General features: G+C 44.6%; 1 protein-coding gene across 1 annotated transcript in view; it reads right to left on the minus strand.

The window, feature by feature from the left end:
• TPO (thyroid peroxidase) overlaps nt 1–24,731 on the minus strand; it is a 990,904-nt gene that overhangs the window by 814,187 nt on the left and 151,986 nt on the right. The window lies entirely within an intron of this gene.

Below are 24,731 nucleotides of genomic sequence, written 5' to 3' on the forward strand. Positions count from 1 at the left end.
CTCTCTCTCTCTCTCTCTCTCTCTCTCTCTCTCTCTCTCTCTCACACACACACACACACACACACACAATGGAGAGAGGATGGCATTCAATGTCTTGCTATGGCAAATGTTCCATCTGCACAAGCATTGCAGCTCGCCACATGGAACTACAGTGGTACCTCGGGTTACATACGCTTCAGGTTACATACGCTTCAGGTTACAGACTCCGCTAACCAAGAACTATTGCTTCAGGTTAAGAACTTTGCTTCAGGATGACAACAGAAATTATGCTCCAGTGACACAGCAGCAGCAGCAGGAGGCCCCATTAGCTAAAATAGTTCTTCAGGTTAAGAACAGTTTCAGGTTAAGTACGAATTAAGTACTTAACCCGAGGTACCACTGTACTTACCATTTCCTCTCCCTGTGTGCTGTTCGTGGGTTCTCTCTTAACTGCCCCACAAGAGCCGGTTGTGGGGAGGGGGTAAAGCCCCATTGCCCAAAGTGGAAGTCCTCACACAGGGCTTCTGCTGATGGGTCTCATTCGCTGAACCCCTCCCACAGCCCTAAACTGAGGTTAAGAATATGTGTCTGAAAGAAGATCACACCATCATGTTTATGAATCCCTTTTGTGCATCAGTTAGATGGAGAGACTACATTTCAGTGGTGCGAGTGGAATTAAAGCAAATGGCGGGCTGAGAAAACAAAAGTGCAAACCGGCAAAGCTCGGCAAGAAGCAATGGGCCTGTCAGTGTCATCACTCCCCACAAAGAGAGGGAGGGAGAGGATTGGGATGTAAAGGATCACAGAGGTCCTTTTCTTGCCATGTCCCGCAATACTGTGGGATCTCAAAGAGGTTACACTTTTAACTCCAGCTTCTGTAATCCTAAAACAAGCAAGGAAAACAAACGCAAAATAGCCACCATGTTGCAGCAAAATGAAACATGATAGTTGCAGAGCGTTCTAAGGTGAGTGAGGTTACCAAGTGTCAAAACTCCCCCCCCCAAAAAAATACACAACTCTCAAATAAGATGTCTTGAAGAGGAAGAATTTGGCCGAAAACAACTTGTGTGGCATTGCATCTTGAGTATGAGAGGCTGCAATGACTTTGCTTTTAATTGCTGCACCCAAACTGTACAATGACAGATATTTTATTAATAATTGCATTTTATCCACCGGCAGCCTAGACTCGGGGACACGCTTAAGGTACCTTTCTTGACAAGTTAAGCATTGAACCCCTGTTACAACCATGAAACGAATGGTTTAAAGACATGCTGGGATAGACTCCTATGGACCGTACCTTTAAAAGAAGAATGCACAAACTGACATGCTGGGTTTAGGTTGCAAATTCCTCAGATCAGAGAGGACCTGCCTTTATTTGCTTAGAGTAATCTGCAAACATATAAATATCTAATCCTTATAATCCTAATCAGGAGCAGGAGCTCTCTAAACAAACGTCCCTTCGCTTGAATGTGGAGAGTTAAGGCAAAGCTCCATTACGGTAATTGCAAACCTTGAGGTTTGCCGCACAAAACTTTGGCACAGCTTTGGCGAGGATCTAACAAAGAACTCTAATTGAGTTCTAAGCATTAGCAGTCAGCAGGGTGGGGGGCAGCACTCACCGGACCATGTTGCTGCTTCTTAAAAAAGGTAAAGATACCCCTGCCCGTACGGGCCAGTCTTGACAGACTCTAGGGTTGTGCACCCATCTCACTCAAAGAGGCCGAGGGCCAGCGCTGTCCGAAGACACTTCCGGGTCATGTGGCCAGCATGACATCGCTGCTCTGGCGAGCCAGCGCAGCACACGGAAATGCCGTTTACCTTCCCGCTAGTAAGCGGTCCCTATTTATCTACTTGCACCCAGGGGTGCTTTCGAACTGCTAGGTTGGCAGGCGCTGGGACCGAACAACGGGAGCGCACCCCGCCGCGGGGATTCGAACCGCCGACCTCTTGATCGGCAAGCCCTAGGCGCTGAGGCTTTAACCCACAGCGCCACCCGCGTCCCGTTGCTGCTTCTTACTAGGAGGTAAAAAGGGGAGGCGGCAGTGAGGTGTGGTGAAAATGCCCTGGCCCATCCCTCTCCCTAGCAATATGTAGAAAAGAAGAAGAAGAAGAAGAAGAAGAAGAAGAAGAAGAAGAAGAAGAAGAAGAAGAAGAAGAAGAAGAAGAAGAAGAAGAAGAACTTTGCACCCTACTATTCAGAAGCTACTTTTAGATGTAGATAGGTATTGAAGGTTTAGCTTTTTCAAATGCCGCTTTTATAAATCTAGCATGGGCACACAGTTCCCCTGAAGTCATAATTGGGTTTCCAGGCTTCAAAGCCTAAAGAGGCCCCACACTCCACAGAAAAAAGTATATAAGTGGTTGCAGCCCCAGGCTGGCAGTGTGATAGGTGCCTTATTTATTTCATTCACATGGGAACTCACACCTTGCATTCTCCTACTACCAAAATTAAAATGAAAGGTGATCCAGGGTAAACAGTGACTAATTAAAGAATCTGACGGGTATTCTGGGATCTCCCACAGTTACAGGTTACACTCCCTCTCCTGCCTGCAAATGGGCATGCAAAGGCAGCGACACAAAATGGATTCTGGCTCTGTGCAATACTATACTTATCCCTTGCTAAGTGTGAAACAGAATTGCAGTTGCCGCAATTGTTCGGCTCAGTGAAGGCAGAGAATATGTTAGAAGTAGTTACGGAGGATCCTTCCCTCAGAGGGATTCTGGCTTCATAACTCGCCATGCAGAAATGGGGACGGCATCACAAAACCAGCGTTTCTGACACGAAACTGCACAAAACTAGCATACTCTTTTTGTGTGTAAATTTGGAAGTGATGTGATAATGTTGGATTCTGGGAGTTTGCTAGGGCCAGCCACTGTATATTTCTCTTGCACACCCTTGAGTTTGTGGCGCAGGACTCACACAAAACTTTGGCACAGGTTTGGAGGGGTAAAATAAAGTTGGGAGAGTTGGACGGAGGGAGCGGGGAGCTAACCTTGATTTGATGCATCAGTAAACGCTGGCCACGTGACCCGGAAGTGTCTTCGGACAGCGCTGGCCCTCGGCCTCTTGAGTGAGATGGGCGCACAACCCTAGAGTCTGTCAAGACTGGCCCGTATGGGCAGGGGTACCTTTACCTTTACCTAAACGTTTGTGGGTGGTGGCATAAAATGCAGTGTTTGTGATGCAAAACAACGCAATACTTGAAGGGATGACAGATTGGGCTGAATGTAGCCAGTCAGATCACAAGTGGCTGGCAAGAAGGAGCCATGCATGGAGGGCCCCAATGTTCTGTTGCTTTGGGGAAATTAGTGTTATGTTAAACAATCACACTGTTCGGTCTGAGCATGTGTCTGTTTCCCTCCTGTTCAACTGTATACCTGCAAACAAATAGATATCGCAAAATTATTGTTAGCCTGTGAGAGGCTTCACTGAAGCCACACACACTGCTGTTTAGGTTGTTTGGGGGATTTCAGATTATGTGCTGTGCACAGTGCTGCATACAATGGCTCAAGGTCTTTATGAATTCAAGGAGCTCAGGGTTGTTTTGTTGTTGTTGTTTAGTCGTGTCCGACTCTTCGTGACCCCATGGACCAGGGCATGTCAGGCACTCCTATCTTCCACTGCCTCCCGCAGTTTGGTCAAACTCATGCTGGTAGCTTCGAGAACACTGTCCAGCCATCTCGTCCTCTGTCGTCTCCTTCTCCTTGTGCCCTCCATCTTTCCCAACATCAGGGTCTTTTCCAGGGAGTTTTCTCTTCTCATGAAGTGGCCAAAGTACTGGCGCCTCAGCTTCAGGATCTGTCCTTCCAGAGCTCAGGGTATTAAGCCCCAAATGCTAAAACTTTGGAATTACCAGTTCTAGGCGTGTAAGAATGCAGGAGCCTGGTGAATCAGGCCAATGTCCCATCTAGTCCAGCATCCTATTTTCCCAACAGTCAACCAGATGCCTGTGGAAAGCACACAAGCAGGACCTTCAAACATGGATTTTTGTGCTGTGTAGCACTGGCATTAGTGGAGACAGACTAGGTAGCCAGTTTCTTTCACCTGCGTAGCCAGTTCTGTACAGTGTCTCTAATCACAGAACACACACTGCATGGCCCATATCAAGGGCAATTGCTCACTGCTCTATGGACATCCATTAGTTCTCCAAGGAGCAATGCATCCCATTTTTATAGTTTGGTAATGGTTTTCTGATTCTGTCAGGCACTGTCGTCTGCAGCTCAGACCAAGAAACTGCAACAAATCATAAGTGGAAACGGTTACAGAAACCTCCGACCTTCCCTTTCTCACTTGATCCATTTGTAACTGCCAGGCATAAGCCTTGACTGAAAATCAATGCCAGGATGTGTCCATAAGGACCAGAGTTGTGGACATCATTGACTTTGGGATAAGGCTTTCCTTCAGTCAGGTTGTAAGCAGCCAGTTGTTTAAGTCTATGCATGAAAGCTCACCGGTTCTTAAAACATGAATGGGTTTTTCAAAAGCCTCTGTGTCAACAAAAGAATACGCAGTACAGTGGTACCTCGGGTTACATACGCTTCAGGTTACATACGCTTCAGGTTACAGACTCTGCTAACCCAGAAATAGTACCTCGGGTTAAGAACTTTGCTTCAGGATGAGAACAGAAATCGCGTGGCAGGAGGCCCCATTAGCTAAAGTGGTACCTCAGGTTAAGAACAGTTTCAGGTTAAGAACAAACCTCTGAAACAAATTAAGTTCTTAAGCCAAGGTACCACTGTAGACTGCTTTTACTGCTTCACAGATCTTTTGGTTTCTTCACCCGACTCCTCTCCTCCTTGCTGTTGGAGCAAAAATACACTCCGGCTTACTATAGATGGCAGGAAGACAGATTGGTCAAAGGCGGCAAAGTGCAAGTAGATAAATACCATTTTTTCGCTCCATAGGATGCACCCGAACATAGGACGCACCTTGTTTTAGAGGGGGAGAACAAGAAAAAAAAATCTCCCCCTCTCTGCGCAGCGCCCTTTCATCGAAGCGGCAGGAGAAATGGAGCCCCTTCCATTTCTCCTCCCGCTTAGCTGATGGGCCCCTACCCTTCTGTGAAAGGAACCTGAAGCCTCTGGAGCACAGTGGGAGCTCCCGCTGAGCTCCGGAGGCTTCAGGCAGCTATCTTTGAAGCCTGGAGAGCGAGAGGGGTCGGTGCACACCAACCCCTCTTGCTCTCCAGGCTTCAGCTGAGCTTCCCTCCCTTGTGGCTGGCTAGGGAAGCCCGGGTTCCCCCCACCCAGCCCCAGGGACCACACATTTGCTCCATGAGACGCACAGACATTTCCGCTTAGATTTTAAGAGGGAAAAGGTGCGTCTTATGGAACAAAAAATACGGTAGGTACTGCTCCAGCGGGAAGGTAAACGGCATTTCTGTGCGCTGCTCTGGTTCGCCAGAAGCGGCTTAGTCATGCTGGCCACATGACCCGGAAGCTGTACGCCGGCTCCCTCGGCCAGTAAAGTGAGATGAGCGCTGCAACCCCAGAGTCGGCCACGACTGGATCTAATGGTCAGGGGTCCCTTTACCTTTACCTTTATCACATTGTAAGAGGAAACTAGTGTTTGAGGGGAAAGGCTACTGAGCTCTCCCTGCCCCCGCCTCCTGCTTGCAATCTGTTAGTTTGTTTTATATGTAAGGTTCAGGGCTGGGCCAAAGACATTTTGGCACCTGAGGCGAACCACAAAATGGCGCCCCCTTCCCCTCCAGGGAAGAAGTGGGAAGCGAAGAGCGACACCAGGAACAAATGGGGAATAAAGATCTCCACTCTGATCTGCAGCTCCTGAGGATCGTGCTGCCTGAGGCGATTGCCTCATTTTCTCTCATGGGTGCCTTAGTAAGGTTTGTTTTTGCTTTGCTTTTGTTTTCGTATGTAGGAGAATTTACCTGCAGTCTGGAGTTGTATTGCCCAGATGTTGGTTTGCCACCTCAGGGGAGGCCTATGTGGCAAAGAGTTCTAGCAAGTTCCAAAATGACAGGCTGCCTCCTTTGCACGCCTTCATAATCTGAAGTAAACTAGCTCCAGGCTGTAATAAAAGACATATTGGGTTTTGGCTTCCCTTTAATTTAACATAATCACAAAGCTACAGTTGACTAATTTCAATTGCTTGACTCAACTGCTGCCCTTTTGCCATACACTTAGGCTTTGCTATTGGAAAAAGAATAACCAGATGCTGTAACTGCCTTATAAGCACACATACAAATGGCAGTCCTAGCAGCTTGTGCTGGCATGACCCACCTAAGTCGAGTCATCTCCGTCAGCACAGGTGTGCTTTGGATCGAGGCAAATATATACTGTGAAAGGCAAAATCAAACAATTAAGCATTGTTCCTACTTGGCAATGGGATAGTGGATGTTTTTATAAGGAATGGAAGGGGACAATGCTTCCCCCCTCCTCTAAAGAGGTTAATTATGGGCCTGGGTACTTTCAACAGGCTCCCCTGTTAGACTCTTTAAATTGCTCCATCTGGTAGCTCAAAACTAGTGCTCTTGACACAGAGAAAAACAAGAAAACTGCACCATAGTAGCCAACTAGGAAGGAGAAAGAGGACTCAGCAGCTTAACACAACAGTTAATTGTCATATTCCTCTGATTTGTGAACAACACAATATGATACAATGGTTCAAAGGCATTTCTCCAAGTGGATACAGCACTGCAGCTTAACATCTTCCTGATTTTCAGCCTTCTGAAGGGTAGTCAAGGCTTGGCAGCAAGGGCATTTGAATGTGTGTGTGTGTGTGACTGTGTGTAGAGGTCATCACAGGAAACAGTGGCTTACCTGACTGAAATCAACACCCCCTGAACTAGGAAAGTGATGTTAACTTAATGGAAACTGGGAAGGGGTTTTGTTGGTGTCACAACTGACTGTGGTTTGGGTTAGCAAACAAAAACAAAAAAAGCCAAATGCTGAAGAAAATATTTTTACATCTATGCAATTCTCTGCACAGCATCCCTTGGAAATAATGTCATTGGTTATAACCAATCCGATTTACCTGTTAACCGTCTACTTTTCAACTGTACAGAGATACTCAATTTGGCCAGATGATGGGAGTGCAAATCCAGCTATTTCAAGCATCTCACTTTCAAAGGAATCTTTTTAAAAACTTGTTTGCAGTGTAAAAGCTAATTATGTGAATAACAGAAATTTTGCTGATGGCAATAGCAGGATATATTGATTCACCAAGTGCTAGCAGACAGACTGGAGGTGTCGTACCAGGCTCCTCTAGGGAATTAATCCAATGATTTGTTCAGGAATTTCCAGATGTAATGCTATTTCTGGCTTTCTTCATGCAAGCACCGGGGTGATAGGAAGTGAGGGAGAAACAGCTTGTTATCAGAACCACTTAGCCCTTGCTGCAGCCTGAGTGGGGAACTGCATTTTGCTGAAGTCCAACAAACAGGGCAATTAATTCTGCAGATATTCCTATGGGGGTGGGCAGGGAACTCTCTCCCTCTTGCTAGAATTCCTCTTTTAAGACGAAGGGCTTTTCTAAATGAGATAAGGGTATCAGTTCAATAGGCTTGTCTTCCTGTTGCGCTGCTGATATGCCTCCAACATAATGTCGCTGCTGGCCTTTTTAAAGCTACATTTTCCCACTTTCCTAGCGGACGAGGTATTCACTTGCAAAGGTCAGCCGGCCTCAAATTAAGCAGCATGTACTCTTCGTTGTCACTGAGTCATTGCCTTACTGATGTAAGGATTTTTTTAAAAGGATAGCTGGTTAAGGGGCACAAGATGAACTTTTTTTCCCTAGTAGAGGAGTATGCTAACAATTTGTCAGAAGGTTTCCCGGCTGCTTTGAAGGCTCAGCGTTTTTTTCTGCTAAACGTCGCTGCCGGTTTTGGCATGGAAAAAGGCTCCTGGCTTCTCAGGATAATTTTTTGGGAGGAAAGAAGCATTTCGGCAGAGGGAGCTTCTCCTATCACCGCAACTCCACACCTCCCGTGAAGGTGTTACAAAATTCAGGGGCCTCTCCAAGAGAAGGAAAGAAATTGGCAGGTTAATATACTGCCTAAGGCTGTGATCCTAAACTCGCTTACCTAGGAACAAGTCCCTTTGAACCTGAAGGGACTCAGGCTTATGTCTGAATGGACTCATGCAGAAGAATATAAGAGCATACCGCCTCTGATATTGGAGGCAGTGTACATGAGCCATCATAGCTAGGAGAATCATAGAGTTGGAAGGGACCTTGAGAGCCATCTAGTCCAACCCCCTGCAATGCTATCTCATACAGGAATCGAACCCGCGACCTTGACATTATCAGCACCACACTCAAACCAACTGAGCTATCCAGGCTGAGTAGAGTTGCAGCTGAATCTTTCAAGTGGGAAACCCTTTCTCTGACTTCAGTCAGCCACCGATTTAAAAGCAGAGGAAACAGAAAGAGAATTTTCCTTCCCTTTCCCTTCCTCTCTTGTGATTCTAGAACCCAGGGACAGACATCCAAGGAAGCTGAACGTTTGAAGATTCAGGTCAGATGAAAGAAAGGACTCCCTTCACGCAGCATGTAGTTAAACTACGCAACTTGCTCTGACAATAGGTAGTCATGGCCGCCAACTCCGATGGAATTAAAAGAAGGTTAGAGACAAATTCATAGAGGAAGAGTGGCTACTAGCCATGATGGCTATTGTTCCACTTCCACCATTGCAAGGTTTCCCAAACTTGGGTCTCCAGCTGTTTTTGGCCCTTCATCCCTGACACTGGTCCTGCAAGCTAGGGATGCTAGTAGTCCAACAACATCTGGAGACCCATGTTTGGGAAACCCTGCACTGTTGGATACAGTATGTCTCTAAATACCAGTTGCTAGGGCTCACCAGTTGGGAGAGGGCTGTTGCAACCATGTCCTGCCTGTTTGCTTCCTGTGGACATCTGATTGGCCACTGGGAGAACAGAATGCTGGATTTGATGGGCCTTTCATCTGATGCAGCAATGCGATTCTTACGCTTTTAGCTCATCACCTCAAGATCTGAATCACTAGCAAAAGAGGGGAGAGGACAGATCCCCTATTATTGGCCTAAACCAGTTTTCCCTAAACTTTGGGTCTCCAGCTGTTTCAGGACTACAACTCCCACCATCCCTAGCTAGGAAGACCAGTGGTGAGGGGGGATGGGAACTGGAGACCCAGCTGGAGACCCAAGTTTGGGAAACACTGGTCTAAACAAACCACTCACTCTGCCTCACATATTCTCTCATTCCCTTTATTCCGCATTGCTTCTCTTTCTTGCCATTGAAACCTTAACCTGCCTTGACTCCCTAAGACTTGTGTTTTCATTCCTTTCTCCTCCTGCCCTGTTTTGCAGCGGCTCTCTGGGCACACATGTTATAACACTTTCCAGCTGCAGCTGTCATCACAGTTCAATGGACTTATTATGAGGCTTTAATTCACTGTAGCTAAACTGACTTCCTTGTGAGTCATTGCATTGCCTCGGGAGCTCCTTTTGTTTAAGTGCCTGGTAAATACAGAAAATGGAAGGGTGGTTGGTGCAAAGATCACTCCATCTAAGGATGCTGGGCTGGTAACCTGATATCTAAGGCATGTCTCCAGCAGCAGCATATGTGGAGCTGATGGGGTGGATCTGGCTGCCTGACTCTGGGGTCACTGCCGCTTCTTCAACAGGCTGAAGCAGGGCAGTAGCAAGGTTGGAGCTGCATGGTACGTTTCCGAGCACAATTCAAAGTGTTGGTGCTGACCTTTAAAGCCCTAAACGGCCTCAGCCCAGTATACCTGAAGGAGCATCTCCACCTCCATCATTCTGCCCGGACACTGAGGTCCAGCGCCGAGGGCCTTCTGGCAGTTCCCTCACTGCGAGAAGCCAAGCTACAGGGAACCAGGCAGAGGGCCTTCTCAGTAGTGGCACCCGCCCTGTGGGACACCCTCCCATCAGATGTCAAGGAAATAAACAACTACCTGTCATTTAGAAGACATTGGAAGGCAGCCCTGTTCAGGGAAGTTTTTAATGTGTGACATTTTAATGTATTTTTAATCTTTGTTGGAAGCTGCCCAGAGTGGCTGGGGAGACCCAGCCAGATGGGCGGGGTACAAATAATAAATTATTATAAATTATTATTGTTATGGTTGCACCAATGAAGTTGCCATTGCTAGAGTGCTGATACAGCAACTACAAGGCCCCAACTTTGCACCAAGCCCATCCTTGTTCATATGAGTAAATAGCGTTTCCATACAATCTGGTTTCCATCATGGTGTTCCATTTTGCCAGAAGCAGTTTAGTCATGCTGGCCACATGCTGGCCCACATGACCCAAATGCCGGCTCCCTCGGCCTGAAAGCCAGATGAACGCCGCAGCCCCATAGTCGCCTTTGACTGGATTTAATCATCCAGGGGTCTTTTACCTTTTACCATATGAGCAGCAGTAAAGCTGGTGTCAGGAGGGTGGCCCCCACTACACTTGGGTTTAACATACACCAAGGTACAACTCATGGCTTTTCTCAGTTCCTGCACCTCTCAGGTGGGTGCCATTGCCATTATAAGGGAACAAGACACCTCTTTTTCTAGAAAAATAGCACTGGTGCAACTTGACCTCTGGTTTATTTCATAAGGACAGAGGAGCACAAGAATGACTTTGCTGGATCAAACCAATGAGTAATCTAATATTTTTGTCAGCACTTTACCATCAATTGTGACCAGAGATGACCACAGAGTAGGATGTTTTACCACATTAGCATGGAGTGGGGGCTCAAAGACATCTCCCAGCCTGATCTGGGAGGAAGCAAAGAATATTCCCCCTGTGTTGTACCTCAGATTAGGAAGGGAGAGGGTTGCTACCTCCTTCATTTGAGGATCAAGCAGTGGGCATGCGACCCTCTCTTTGGATACCTCATCCTCAGCCTGAAGACTGGCTGGTCTCAGACATGCTGTTGGAGGGCTACCACATCCAACAGAACATGTGTGACACACCACTTTGCCATTTGGGGAGCAATACAGACTTGCATTGGAGAGACCTATGTTCAAATACCAACTCAGACGGAGTCTGGTATGGCCAGGCATGATCCTAACAGATAAACCTATATTATACTGGCTGGTTGCCCATGTGCTTTCAGGCCCCTTTTGAAATTTTATAGCCATTCATAGCCTGAGCCCCCCCCCCCCATATCCCTGAGACCATCTTGCATAGGTGCCAACTCCCTGGGGCCCTGGGTACCCAAGCACCCACAAAATTCCCTATGAAGGAGCCAGGCACCCACAAATTTTGGTGCCAGGGCCATGCACACTGCATGGCACCCACGGGCCAGGGCACCCATGGTGTGATAACACCCCTGCCACCTTGACTTATTCAAGCAGCAACACCAATTATGGCAGTCCCATTAGCTCCTGCTTGGTGTTGCATGTATCCCATTTTACAGGGGACAGTCCTCTGTTTGAACCCTGTCCAGTCCATGTTCAGTTTAAGACCACTGCAAGAAGGGGCAGTGGAGCCTTGGCATTGCCCAGCACCAGTTAGTGCCTCAATCGCAGGCTGAGCAGACGACCGTCTTCCTCACTGCAGTGAGACGTACCACATTTCTATTTGAACTACGGTAATCATTTCTAAGGGGATGCGGGTGGCGCTGTGGGTTAAACAACAGAGCCTAGGACTTGCCAATCAGAAGGTCGGTGGTTCAAATCCCCGCGACGGGGTGAGCTCCCGTTGCTCAGTCCCTGCTCCTGCCAACCTAGCAGTTCGAAAGCACGTCAAAGTGCAAGTAGATAAATAGGTACCTCTCTGGTGGGAAGGTAAATGGCGTTTCTGTGTGCTGCTCTGGTTTGCCAGAAGCGGCTTAGTCATGCTGGCCACATGACCCAGAAGCTGTACGCCGGCTCCCTCGGCCAATAAAGCGAGATGAGCGCTGCAACCCCAGAGTCGTCCGCGACTGGACCTAACGGTCAGGGGTCCCTTTACCTTTACCTTTTAATCATTTCTAAACATGCTTCTATAGTTATAAATTAGCACATGCAGATTTTGTGCAATCCTGCATCCTCTTTTGTGGCAAGGCGTTTCCTCTTTTTCTCTTGTCCAATTTTCCTAAAACGTGGATGTTATGTACTGAAGTTCTTACCCTGGGCCTGCAGGGGGATACTGCAGATAGTTATGCAAATAAGGGACCGAAAGTGACGTTCAGTGATTGGATAGTTTTAGAAAGTTGTTACAATTATGTGTACTGGAGCTCTATATAAGCAGGCTGACTGAACCCTTCAGCTCAGTTCTGTTCTGGCCTCTGAATAAACAAGAGCTGTTTGAAGAATCGCTGTGTCGTCTGATATGTTCACCCACAACTTAACAGTGGACATTTTTCTACAGTGAAGAATCTTCCCAGTTTGCTTCACCTTTACGGACAGACTTCTAATCCGCCACTAGAGTGCAAGATGCTCATTTGTGTCATGAGTCCCTGGCACAGAGTGGGTGTCCTAAACTTAAAATACAAGATCAGAATCTGGAATCTTAACTCAGAGCTTTAGCAAAATTGATTCATGTGCTCAGTTCTAAAGATCCCTGATCGTATCTGAGCACCGACAAATACCTTATTGTCTCCTTTCTTGCTCTTTCTGCCTTGATCAAGAACAAAAGTCCTAGATATCTCCTGCAGTAGTTTCACGGGATTTATAACTCTGATGCATCCCAGTAGTTCCAGTGATATCTAGGGGTGTTGATGATGCTTTTCCTGAAACCACATGCTGCATTAGAGCTAAGGCATTTCAAAATCTCAGGAAAGGGTTTCAAATAGTTTCCAAGAAAACAGCGCTTGAATTTTCTAAAATAAGCAGCACTTGAATTTCTTAAAAGCCTTTGAATAGGAGGAGGCACTATTTAGCTGCTAGAACGTAGGCAGAGATGTCTTACAGGGATGAATACTGCTCCAGGCTTTATTTTGACTGAGTTGATGTTTAATTAAATATCTCCTTTCAGCACTGGAAGCAAGGTAAGTGATTCTTCCACAAGGATGTCTGAGCAAATGAATTTCAACTGCGCAGTAAGGGTCAGAAATAGAAGCAAACTTGATGGTATGGTTTCTGGGTTTTAAAGGAAGCTTTTAATTTAATTTAATTTTTAAAAAAGGAACACCAGGAATGGATGAATTAGCGATTACATATTTTAAAAGCAATCTTGGCAACATTACTGAAGCAATACCAAAATGGAGTTTCAATCATATCAGTTAAGAAATTAAGGGCTAGGCTAATGTTTACTGTCACCACCCATCAGTCTGGCCTTGTGGTTCAGAGTTGCGTAAGCAGGAACAGAACTCCCATGGATGGTGTTGAATGGAGCTGTTCTTGAAGATTTTTATTTTTATTTTTTTATGTCAACTAATGAGAGGAAGGTCTCGTAACAGGTATGAGGAGGCAGGGGGAAAACATGACTCTTCTAATAGCTTCTGGTTTGTTTCTGGAGCTTTTTACCTGGATTGTTGGGACATGAAGATCCCAGATAAGGTTTGCCACTGTATGAATCCCCACACTTGTTAATGTCAACAGTGTGACAATTCTTATCTGAGTCCCATCTACAAAAAGAAGCTAGATCAGCTGTAAGGAAGCGGCTGCATCTTTTCTTCTGTGGTTGTAAAGATGTACAAGAGTGGCCAAGAGACTGATGCTGATTAATTGGAAGAATAGAGATACAATTCCCCGTAATCAAATGACAACATTGGCAACATGTGAATGTAGATGCAGACTTTCTTTGGATAAATATAATGATATTTGGAATGAGTTTACACAGAATATATTAGGTCATTGATAGTTATCTGTTTATTGGGATAAAAATAATATACACATCTGTATATTAATGTATAGTAATGCAACAGTAGTTCGAAAGCACTCCCGGGTGCAAGTAGATAAATAGGGACCGCTTACTAGCGGGAAGGTAAACGGCATTCCGTGTGCTGCCCTGGCTCGCCAGATGCAGCTTGTCACGCTGGCCATGTGACCCGGAAGTGTCTGCAGACAGCGCTGGCTCCTGGCCTATAGAGTGAGATGAGCGCACAACCCTAGAGTCTGGCAAGACTGGCCCATACGGGCAGGGGTACCTTTACCTTTACCTTTACCTTTAATGCAACAGTATAGACTTTCTTTCTTTCTTTCTTTCTTTCTTTCTTTCTTTCTTTCTTTCCCCTCACTCTATCTTTTTATAAATGAAATTCTTCTAATATTTTAAAGGGGGGAATATGTACAAGGAGTTCTCTGATGTGCCAGTGGCAATCTCTTTCAGTGCCTGGGGTGCGAGAAGAGAGCAAAAGCAGATATTTTAAAACTGAAGGCCAAACCTGGTAAGACACCATTCACACGATTAGCAGTTGCCTAAATGGCTTTTTTTTAAAAGTGAGCTGCGAGCACAAAGGAGGCTGATCTTGATCAGGGTAGAGCAGTGCAGTTTCAGCAGCACTCCTGACCCTGACTGGGCAACCCACTGCTATTTGCAGTGGAAAAAATGCTCCCATTCAATGCCAGCGAAGGCTCCCCACCCAAAGTCCCAAAGTCAACACTATCCGCCATATTCCCTGCTGCTCCTGCTATTGGGTATCCAATAAGTGATGAATGCCTTGAGAGCAGACAACGCAAGAAGGAAATGAGGGAGTAGAGAGATAGCCCTGTGAGGTAAAGGAAAATGAGTCTTTTTCAAAGTTAAAGGAAGGATTTGAATAAGAATACTGAGGTTGGTAAAGGGACTGTACTGAAGATTTACTCTCAGGTAGAAATAGCTGTCATAACACAAAAAGGGTGCATTACAGACATCCAAGTGTCCATCGAAGTTTCCAGGGACTGTCCCAGATTTACAGAAGCCATCCCGGTTTCTGATTTGATCCCAGAATGTCTTGCTTTTCCTTAGGATGTCCCTATTTTCATCAAAGAAATGTTGGAGGGTATGGAGTGATGCGACCCTTGAGCCAAGGAGATAAGTAACTATACAACCTTTAGAAGACACCCGAAGGCGGCCCTTTTGGGGGAAGTTTTTTAATGTTTAATGTTTCCTTATGTTTTTATATCTGTTAGAAGCTGCCCAGAGTGGCTGGGGCAAAGCAGTCAAATGAGTAGGGTATAAATAATAAAATTATTATTATTATTATTATTATTATTATTATTATTATTGAACAGGAGGTCCCTATTTTCATCAGAGAAATGTTGGATGGCATGTGCATAGTGTGCAATTCACTATGAGCCAGCATGGTTAGCATGTTGGACTAGGACCTCGTAGGCCTGAGTTCAAATCCCTACTCAGCCATGAAGCTCATGGGATAACCTTGAGCCACGAACAAATAACCTTGGCAGATGGTAAGGACATTGACCGCAAAAGTTCTACTGACAGCCTGAGTTGCTGTACCTTCTTGTTAAACTGTTGTAGCCCTGGAGAAAAAAAGGGGTCTAACAAAACTTCACTGAGGAGAGGATCTTTATCTGATGTAAGGCAGATGTTTAACCAGCATAGAAGAATTCTCGCCCAGGCGACAGTCTCTACCTTGTGTTGACCTCCCTGTAGACACAAGGCTGCATAGGGTACACAGCGTGAAATGAACAAATAGTCTCTTGGGGGTGGGGGGTTGTGTTGTAAGGATAAAGGGGGGTGAACCATGTATACTACCTCAAGCTCTTTGGAGAAAAAGTGGGAGATAAATGTAATAGCAGAGTGCAATATTGTCTTCGAAACAGAACTGCTGGGCTGTTGCTTTGGCTGCTCCCTGCACACACTCTTGCTTGCTAAAAATGACTCCAATACTCCTCTGGCAGGGAAATGTTAACTATCCCCCCTTCTTTCAGATTCCAGCATCTTGAAAGATGCTCTGACAGTTCCTCTGGGCTCGCAATGTGGCTGCAGAATATGCATCGGGATTGTTTTACATAGCATTTGTATCTGCCATCAGTTGTCACACCTCTCTGGATGATTCACAACTCAGAAATGAGTTGAGACAAATGTGTGTGTGTTGTTGTTTTTTAAAAAAATCCTAGATGTCCATGCCTTTTTCATTGTTCCACTTTAGAGAGCTTTGTATTTGTCACAGGTAACTGGATCATTAATATATAGCGATAAATCAGAGCCAGAGTGGTGTAATCGGAGATAGATAGATGATAGATAGATAGATACATGATAGATAGATAGATAGACAGATAGATAGATGATAGATAGATAGATAGATAGACAGATAGATGATAGATAGATAGATAGATAGATAGATAGATAGATAGATGATAGATAGATGATAGATAGATAGATGATAGATAGACAGATAGATGATAGATAGACAGATAGATGATAGATAGATAGATGATAGATAGATAGATAGATAGATAGATAGATAGATAGATGATAGATAGATAGTTGATAGATAGATAGATGATAGACAGACAGATAGATGATAGATATAGATAGATAGATAGATAGATAGATAGATAGATAGATAGATATAGATAGATAGATAGATGATAGATGATAGATAGATGATAGATAGATGATAGATAGATAGATAGATAGATAGATAGATAGATGATAGATAGATAGATAGATAGATGATAGATAGATAGATGATAGTTAGATAGATGATAGACAGATAGAGAGATGATTGATAGATATATATAATCTGTTTCTGCAGAAGCAGACAAACATACTCAGACGCAGTCACATACAATCGCTGATTCTCTTCCTTCCTTCCGTATCTCCCTCTCTCTCTTCCTCTCTTTTTCACTGTTTTATGTGGATATTTTGCATTTTTCAATTTGATGTTTTAAGATAGGTTACAGAAGAACCGCCTAGAGATTTCTTTAAAAAATAAATATAAAAATGATTCAAACTAAAAAATAAAATAAAAAAATAATGTAAAGTGGCATGCAAGCCTTATCTAGATTCTATTGGAAAGCTAAAAAGCCCAAAGTATAAAAATCCCAGAGATAACAATCAAATTCTTCATTAAAGCTGGGCTACCTTCTTTTGTTTGGTCAGCTGTGTTCAGCAGCACTTGGTGGTGGGCAGGCAGAGATTGCTATAAGAGTGTAGATCTGGGCTGAACATTAGGAGAACCTTCCTGATAGTAAAGGTAAAGGTAAAGGACCCCTGGACAGTTAAGTTTAGTCAAAGGCGACAATGCGGTTGCGGTGTTCAACTCACTTTCAGACCGAGGGAGTCAGTGTTTGTCCGCAGACAGCTTTCTGGATCATGTGGCCAGCATGACTAAACCACTTCTGGTGCAACGGGAACACGAAAATGCCGTTTACCTTCCCACTGCAGCAGTACCTATTTATCTACTTGCACTGGTGTGCTTTCAAACTGCTAGGTTGGCAGGAGCTGGGACTGAGCAACAGGAGCTCACCCCGTCATGGGGATTTGAACCGCCGACCTTCTGATCGGCAAGCCTAAGAGACTCAGTGATTTAGACTACAGTGCCACCCACATAGTAGCGGCAGTTCAGTAATAGAACCCATGTACCTAGATTTGTGGTGCATCGGTTAGGGATTCTCTAGTTCTGAGTTGCCTGCATAGAACCAGGAGTCAGACTAACAAGACCCCTTCCAGCTCTGTGATTTGGGAGGAAGGATGTAAACCGAAACCTTCTGCCCCACTAATTTTACTTTAAGTATCAGCTGCAAGGGTCAGTTTCCTTGTTTACATCAAGCGAAACCAAACCAAAGGCTTTTTCTGCTCTGCTTTATATTCTCCCATCAAGGGCTCTACATTATTTAAGCATTTCGTGAGCAGCCTTTAGCTAAGACTTGGATTCGTTGAAAGCACTTCATTAGCTGAGCAACACTCCTCACTGTGAGCTACCAAAGCAGGAAGAAAATTACTTTAGTAAATATCAAAGGGTTTGGCATTAATCCCTCCATTCTAGAAGGTGCAAGTGTTTTGTTTTGTTTTTTGTTTCTGATTCGAAAACAATTATTTGCAGCATTTGCTGCATTTGCTGCAAAGCAATTTATTGTTGCAAATCAGAAGACTATCTTAGGAGATGGCAGTCTCAGTCTTAACATGTAAGGAGTATATATTTTCCGGTTCCTACCTCTGTTCAGCAAATGTTGCACCAGAGAAATATAGCAGATGTTGGTAGCAGCAGATATAGATGTTTACTACACATGATGGAAAGGAGATTAGGACAAGGAGATAATTCCTGCTTTCATCAATAGCAATTTAACTCAAATGCATAGCTATGTAGAGGATAGACCCATGGTTAGCCTTAGCAGTGGTAGTCCAGAATGAAACCTTGCTGAGGCCATAGACTGAAGCCTATATTGGGGGCAAACTTGATGAAGGGAATCTATGAAAATGGGGCAGGGGGAAGAAACCTCCTCTCCCTTTCATTATAATGCACATACTGTAGCTCATAACATTGTGTATAATAAACATTGAAGTTAAATTGAGCATTCTTTTTCTTTTCTTTTTTAGTAAACTGATATCTCGGATAGCAATGTTTATGTGCCGGTGATGTCATTGACTGAAATAGCTTGCCTTTCTAATGAAGAGCAATATTTTGAATGAATGCATTATTCATACAATGGCTCTATAGTTTTCATCATTTTTCTACTATAGTTACCATCTTCCAATGTGTCACTTTATTCTTCACCTTGACAAATGGTAATAAATGAAGAAAAATGGTTTCCATGGTCTAAAATGGTGTTTGCATAATATATGGGAGATATTTCTCAGCATCTAACAGTTCTGTCACTAATTAAATGGTGTCTGCATGACATTTTTGGAAGTATGCTTGTAGTATAAATGTTCCTTTTGGAGAATATCTATTGTTATCGTGCATGCCACAACAGGAGATCCTTTGGAAAACCCACTACCCAAATTCACATTCTGCTTACTCAACATGCCCTTCTGTTCTTCATGCTTTTCAAATTTTACTTTTTTAAAAAAATTGTATCCACAGAAGTATTTATGCATGTGCTTTGTTTGGCACATGATCACTGGGCTTTATGGTCACAATACAACACAAAGTTAGGTCTGCATATCACATTGAAATCCATGGATTTACAGAATGTCTAAGTCTGTGGCAAATGCCGACACTTTGATTTTTTTGGCAAATGCTTAGTTGCTTTCATACATTGATTCATGTGATAAACAGTTCAGCCACAGTGGTTTAGGCACAGGTAACCATGAGGGTAGATCACTGCAATGCACTCTATGTGGGACTGCCCTTAAGGCTGATCTGGAAGCTGTAGCAGGTCCAGAATCTAGCAGCTAAGCTGCTAACCAGTGTTGGTGTACCACTTCGTGACCCACTTGGGAAAATGCCAGGCAGCTGCGTTCTTTCCCCTCAAGTGTCCCTCGGGATCATCCACCACTTCTCTGTCCCAATGCGCTTCTGCGACACATATCCAAAGATGATCGTTGTTGTTGTTTAGTCGTTTAGTCATGTCCGACTCTTTGTGACCCCATGGACCAGAGCACGCCAGATATGTGCACACAATACTGTAGCAGAGTCCAAGCAGAAACTAGGCATAGAGGTGTGGAATCTAAGGTAATTTATTATGTACAAGATCAAGTGTTACAGAACAAAGGAATCATGGCTCCGGTCTCCTTCTTCTCTGAGAGAGAGAACAGAAAAAAAGCAAAAGTACAACATAACGGAACAGTGTAACTGAACTTCCATTCTCATGACTCCAATAGTATGGAATGTCAACACAGACATGTGATGAAAGCAATCACACATCAGCAGTGGAGAGAATGAAATCCCAACAACCAGAGTGGCCTACTGCCAGCATAGAATGCCTTCCCTGAAAGAACTACACTGGCTTCCATTGCAGAGGGTGGAGCTCTTCTGACTCTATGATTCTATGTCAGCATCATGCAGGGCCTTTTGTTGCCCCACCCAGCCAATGACACGAAGAGTGGGGACGCAATGGCACACATTGTTCCTCTATTATATTTTTTTGGGGGGGGGGGACAGTTTATCTTTCTCTGTGTTTGTTCTCTATAAGTTCAGACACCTCTCCAGATAGCATTGCCAAACTTCGGCATGGTTTAAGACCATGCTGTTAGATTGATGTCGTGAAGTCTTCCTCTCTTTCTTGTTGTTGAAACAGCAACCACAAAATTCAGTATACAGTGGTACCTCAAGTTAAGAACTTGATTCGTTCTGGAGGTCTGTTCTGAAGCAAAGTTCTTAACCCGAGGTACTATTTCTGGGTTAGCAGAGTCTGCAGCCTGAAGCGTCTGTAACCTGAAGCGTCTGTAACCTGAGGTACCACTGTATGCATTTCATTTTTTAAAAAATGGCATATGTTATACAACATTCCTTCATGTAATAACAGCACTCCTGATTTCCCAAGTCCTCTCCTCTGGGATCACTGTTTTCAGATTATCTCGCAAGTTCGCCAAGTTCTTCAGCTGCTCATAATCTGTTCTGGTCCTGCTGCTAACATTGGCAGCATAACCATTAAGCACAGTCGGACCTAAAAGCTCACAATATGGTATGTAATGTAACATTATTTAATTTCACCAGCTGCTGTGACAAGAAGGCTGCTCTTCCGATCGCTATCTTTTATCACATTTTTTAAAAAATCCCTATGCTGCCCAATAATCATATTCTGCAAGTGTTATATCACAGAATCGTAGGGTCATCTAGTCTAACCCGCTGCAATGCAAAAATCTCAGCTAAATCTCAGCCTATGTCTTAGGTCTGAGGCTATGCAAACCCATGTTGCTTGTTTGAATTCGTGGTTGCATTCAGTGCCACATGCTATGCTTTACAGGTTATTTTCTAGGCAACTTTTGGCAACCAAGAACCCTCCAGTTTGGGACTACAATTCCCATCATCCCCAGTCAGCATGATAGCTGTGCACAGAGGCCAGTGCAGTCCAACTTCATTGCATCAATCCATGAACTACAATTCCCATCATCCCCAGTCAGCATGATAGCTGTGCACAGAGGCCAGTGCAGTCCAACTTCATTGCATCAATCCATGAATGACTTAACTCCACTCTGTGAACAGGCAGACTCTTTTTTAGAAATGTTGAGTTTGCCTGTTGCTCTTCATCATGCTTGCTTGTGGATAAAAGACACCACACATGTTTATCTGTGTGACTCTTTTACTCCAGATTTTAACACAGCTCTTCATAGTGTCTTTAGCATATTTATAACCACACCATTTCCCAAAGTGGGCTGGGCAACCTGACAATGCATTAAAATGGGCATTCCTCAAACAAATAACTATTTTGTCTGTCATATAGATGTCATTGATTCTACCACACTTTATTGTGACATGAGGCACACAAACAAACAAAAAATCTCTGTGGGTTTTGCCTGTCTCTCCATTTACATACTTAGCACTGGACCTCTGAGAGCCAGAAAGCAATCCTGGATCAGTCAAGGCTATGACAAACTGAACATTTTTCCAAAGCCTATGCACCTTGTTCCTAACTTATCCAGTGCATGCCAAAAACTCCCATTATCACTGCAAAGAGTAATAACTTAGGCCGAATAAATTTTATCTGATTTCATTCAGTAGGTAGAGATGCAAGGAGATGCTTCATTAAGAAGTAATGTGCAGAAGAGGGACGTGGGTGGTGCTGTGGGTTAAACCACAGAGCCTAGGACTTGCTGATCAGAAGGTCGGCGGTTCGAATCCCCGCGATGGGGTGAGCTCCCGTTGCTCGGTCCCTGCTCCTGCCAACCTAGCAGTTTGAAAGCACGTCAAAGTGCAAGTAGATAAATAGGTACCACTCCAGCGGGAAGGTAAACAGTGTTTCCGTGCGCTGCTCTGGTTCACCAGAAGCGGCTTAGTCATGCTGGCCACATGACCTGGAAGCTGTATGCAGGCTCCCTCGGCCAGTAAAGCAATATGAGCGCCGCAACCCCAGAGTCGGTCACGACTGAACCTAATGGTCAGGGGTCCCTTTACCCTTTACCTTTAATGTGCAGAAACAACTGACTCCAACATGAACAATAAAAGAGTTGCCATTAATCATAGGTACCTACAGTATATTTTATTTTATTTTATTTATTGTATTTATATACCACCCTATACCCAGAGGTCTCAGGGTGGTTCACATAAATGATCACAATATATAAAATCAAAATAAGAACAATAACCCAATAACACACACACACACACACACACACACACACACACACACTTCTCCAGTCGTATATTTCCAGAACAAAAGAGCAGGATCCTATGGTGTTCCTATTATATGGAATAATAGGAGAAGGGGCAAGTAAAAGTAATTGGCGAATACCGTTCTGGAGTAATCGCCTATATATGCCGTGTATACTTACATAGGCGCCAACTCTGTGGGGCCCTGGCACCCCCACATTTCCTGAAAGTTGGTACCTCCCGCCCTTGGGCAGCCTGCACCCAGTTACACAGGAAGGTGTGCTCTACAAAAGTGTAGGGAAGCAGGAAGAAGAATTCCTCCCTGCTGTAACAGTCATATCCACACTCGAGCAGCTTTCCTGAACTTTCATTCAATTCATCACTTACTGCTCAGGTTCTTGTCTCAGTCCACCTGCAGCAATATTCACCTACAGCAGGCTTTCCCAGACTTGGGTCTTCAACTGTTTTTGGACTACAACTCCCATCATCATTAGGTATCAGGAGCAGTGGTCAGGGATAATGGGAATTGTGGTTCGAAAACAGCTGGAGACCCAAGTTTGGGAAACGCTGATCTAGAGCAACAACCAGTGGCTCTTGTAGGAATGTCCATACATGCCTGCATCTTCCAGCCAGGTCCAGATGAACATTGCAATTCAGACGACCACCTGGATGCACAAACAGAAGTCTGCTTCCAGAGCGCCATCTATTTTGTCAGATTTCCACTGTGGCTAATCATTTTGTATATGCCTGGTTTTACGTGCTGAGGGAAATCTTCCTTTTCCCAGTAAACACGCCAACAGTGTATGGCATCTGTGGAAAGGGCAAAAGTGAGCCCAACTTGCCAGAAGTTAAGTAACAGGTTTTCCCCGAAATGCTTCTTTTCATTTTGAAGGGCAGCTTCGCTCACAAAACAAGTGGCTTAGCAGCTTTTTGAAGCCTGTTTTATTCTAGGATTTAGATATCTTTGACCACATGGTTGCACTGTAGTCCTAGATTGCCTCCTGGAATTGGGAGCCTTGGAGCAGAGAGATGGGAAGCTGTGCTATGCTATGCTAATTTCAATGCCTACTACAGACACATTCTCATTGTCAAGAATTCCCTGCAGATAAGAGCAAATGAGATACCAGGGGAATTGTGCTTGCCATATTCTTCTGGTCTTGAAATAATGCTGTTTTGCAAATGTCCAAGGCATTTCACTTCATAATGTGAAAGCATAAAAAGCGAGATATGCAATGACTTCTACTTGGTTGGAATGAGAGATTAGCCTGAAATCAAAACTGTCTGTGCTGATATATTCTGGTTAGATGTAATTACCTCATGTGCTGTAGGGAGATTAGAAAAATTCCTGTAGAGTGAAGGCAGGAACGGGGGGGCGGGGGCGGGGGGGGGAGGAGCTGCTTTGGGAGCTCAAATCCAGGGCCATGTTTTAGAATAAATACAGGCTTAATAGTTTGTTAAAGAGCACATTTTTTACATTGCACTTTTTAAAAGTTCCACCCTTAACCAGATGATTTTCTTGCCTTTTCTTTCTTTTCTTCTGCAGAAAACATTGGCTTCCTAAATTACAAACATATATTATATGCACTGGATTTGAGCTCTATTTGAAGAAGAAATGTTTTATGCCTCCCACTCACCCCCCAGACACCTGCACTTCTCATTAGCTTAGTCTTCTTCATTTTGTATCTCAGCTTCCACTAAATTGGCTCCGACAATCTGGTGGTTTTGAAAACCAAGCGGAGCAAGCAGGGGGGACTAGTCTGAAAGTGAGAGATAATTTCTGAGGTTATGAGGAAGCTCCATGCTTGGGGAATTTAGCATTGCTGAAGCATTGATCTTCCATAATCAGCTGGAAGTGCAATTATCATTGTGGTTAAATGCACAACAATATTGCAGGCTTTTCCTCTTAATGTCCTGAAAGGCATGCATGGGCAGCCAGTGGGCCACAGGCAACCCTTGATCACTCTCATTGAGGTCCACCATGTGCCAGGCAGCCCAGCCCACCTCTTCTCTCCTGCCCCGAGAAGAGATTGCTGGAGAGTGGTGGCTTTAACCTGTCCCACCCAGCAATTTTAATGCAGCAAGATTGCACTGCTAATGGCACAGAGACAGCAATCCTTTGTACACTGTGATCGCTGTGGGAGCCCGGTTAACTCCTCCAGCACTTCTGATCGCTGTCCCTACACTGCTATTGGCTGTGTGAGGATAGGAAATGTGGTTGCACTGGGAGGAAGAAGGTAAACACGTGTGTGTGTGTGTGTCTGTGTCTGAGAGAGATGGAAGAATGTTGTGTGTATATTCAAGAGAGATGGAGGGCAGGAGTGGAGAAGGTTGTGTGTGTAAGAGAGTGGTTGTGAGGTATGGCCAACCCAATACATTTAGTGTCCTGGGCAAAGGACAAGATGGTGTCCCTCATTCCATATACAGAAGTAGACCAAACAGTCTGTTGACAATGGCAGACTTCGGGCATTCAAATCTCAGTGGCGCCCTGTGCAGTGCCAAAATTTGGTGCCCCTTTGCCTCTCACACTCCATTCTACAGCACTGTTGTGGCGCCCCCAGCAGTGCAGGGTCCAGTGTGACCAAAACCAGTTCCGCTACCCTAAAACCGCCTCTGGTATTGATTCTTCCCTTCAGCAGTGACAACAGAGTAGTACCGTCCAGTGAACCTAAGGGCAGCTGCCTAGTTTAGGGGGGCCGACATCGCACATGTGATGTCCTGATGCCACGCATGTGACA

This window comes from Podarcis tiliguerta (assembly GCF_965153285.1).
Source record: "Podarcis tiliguerta genome assembly, chromosome: 3".
Classification (NCBI taxonomy): Eukaryota; Metazoa; Chordata; class Lepidosauria; order Squamata; family Lacertidae; genus Podarcis; species Podarcis tiliguerta.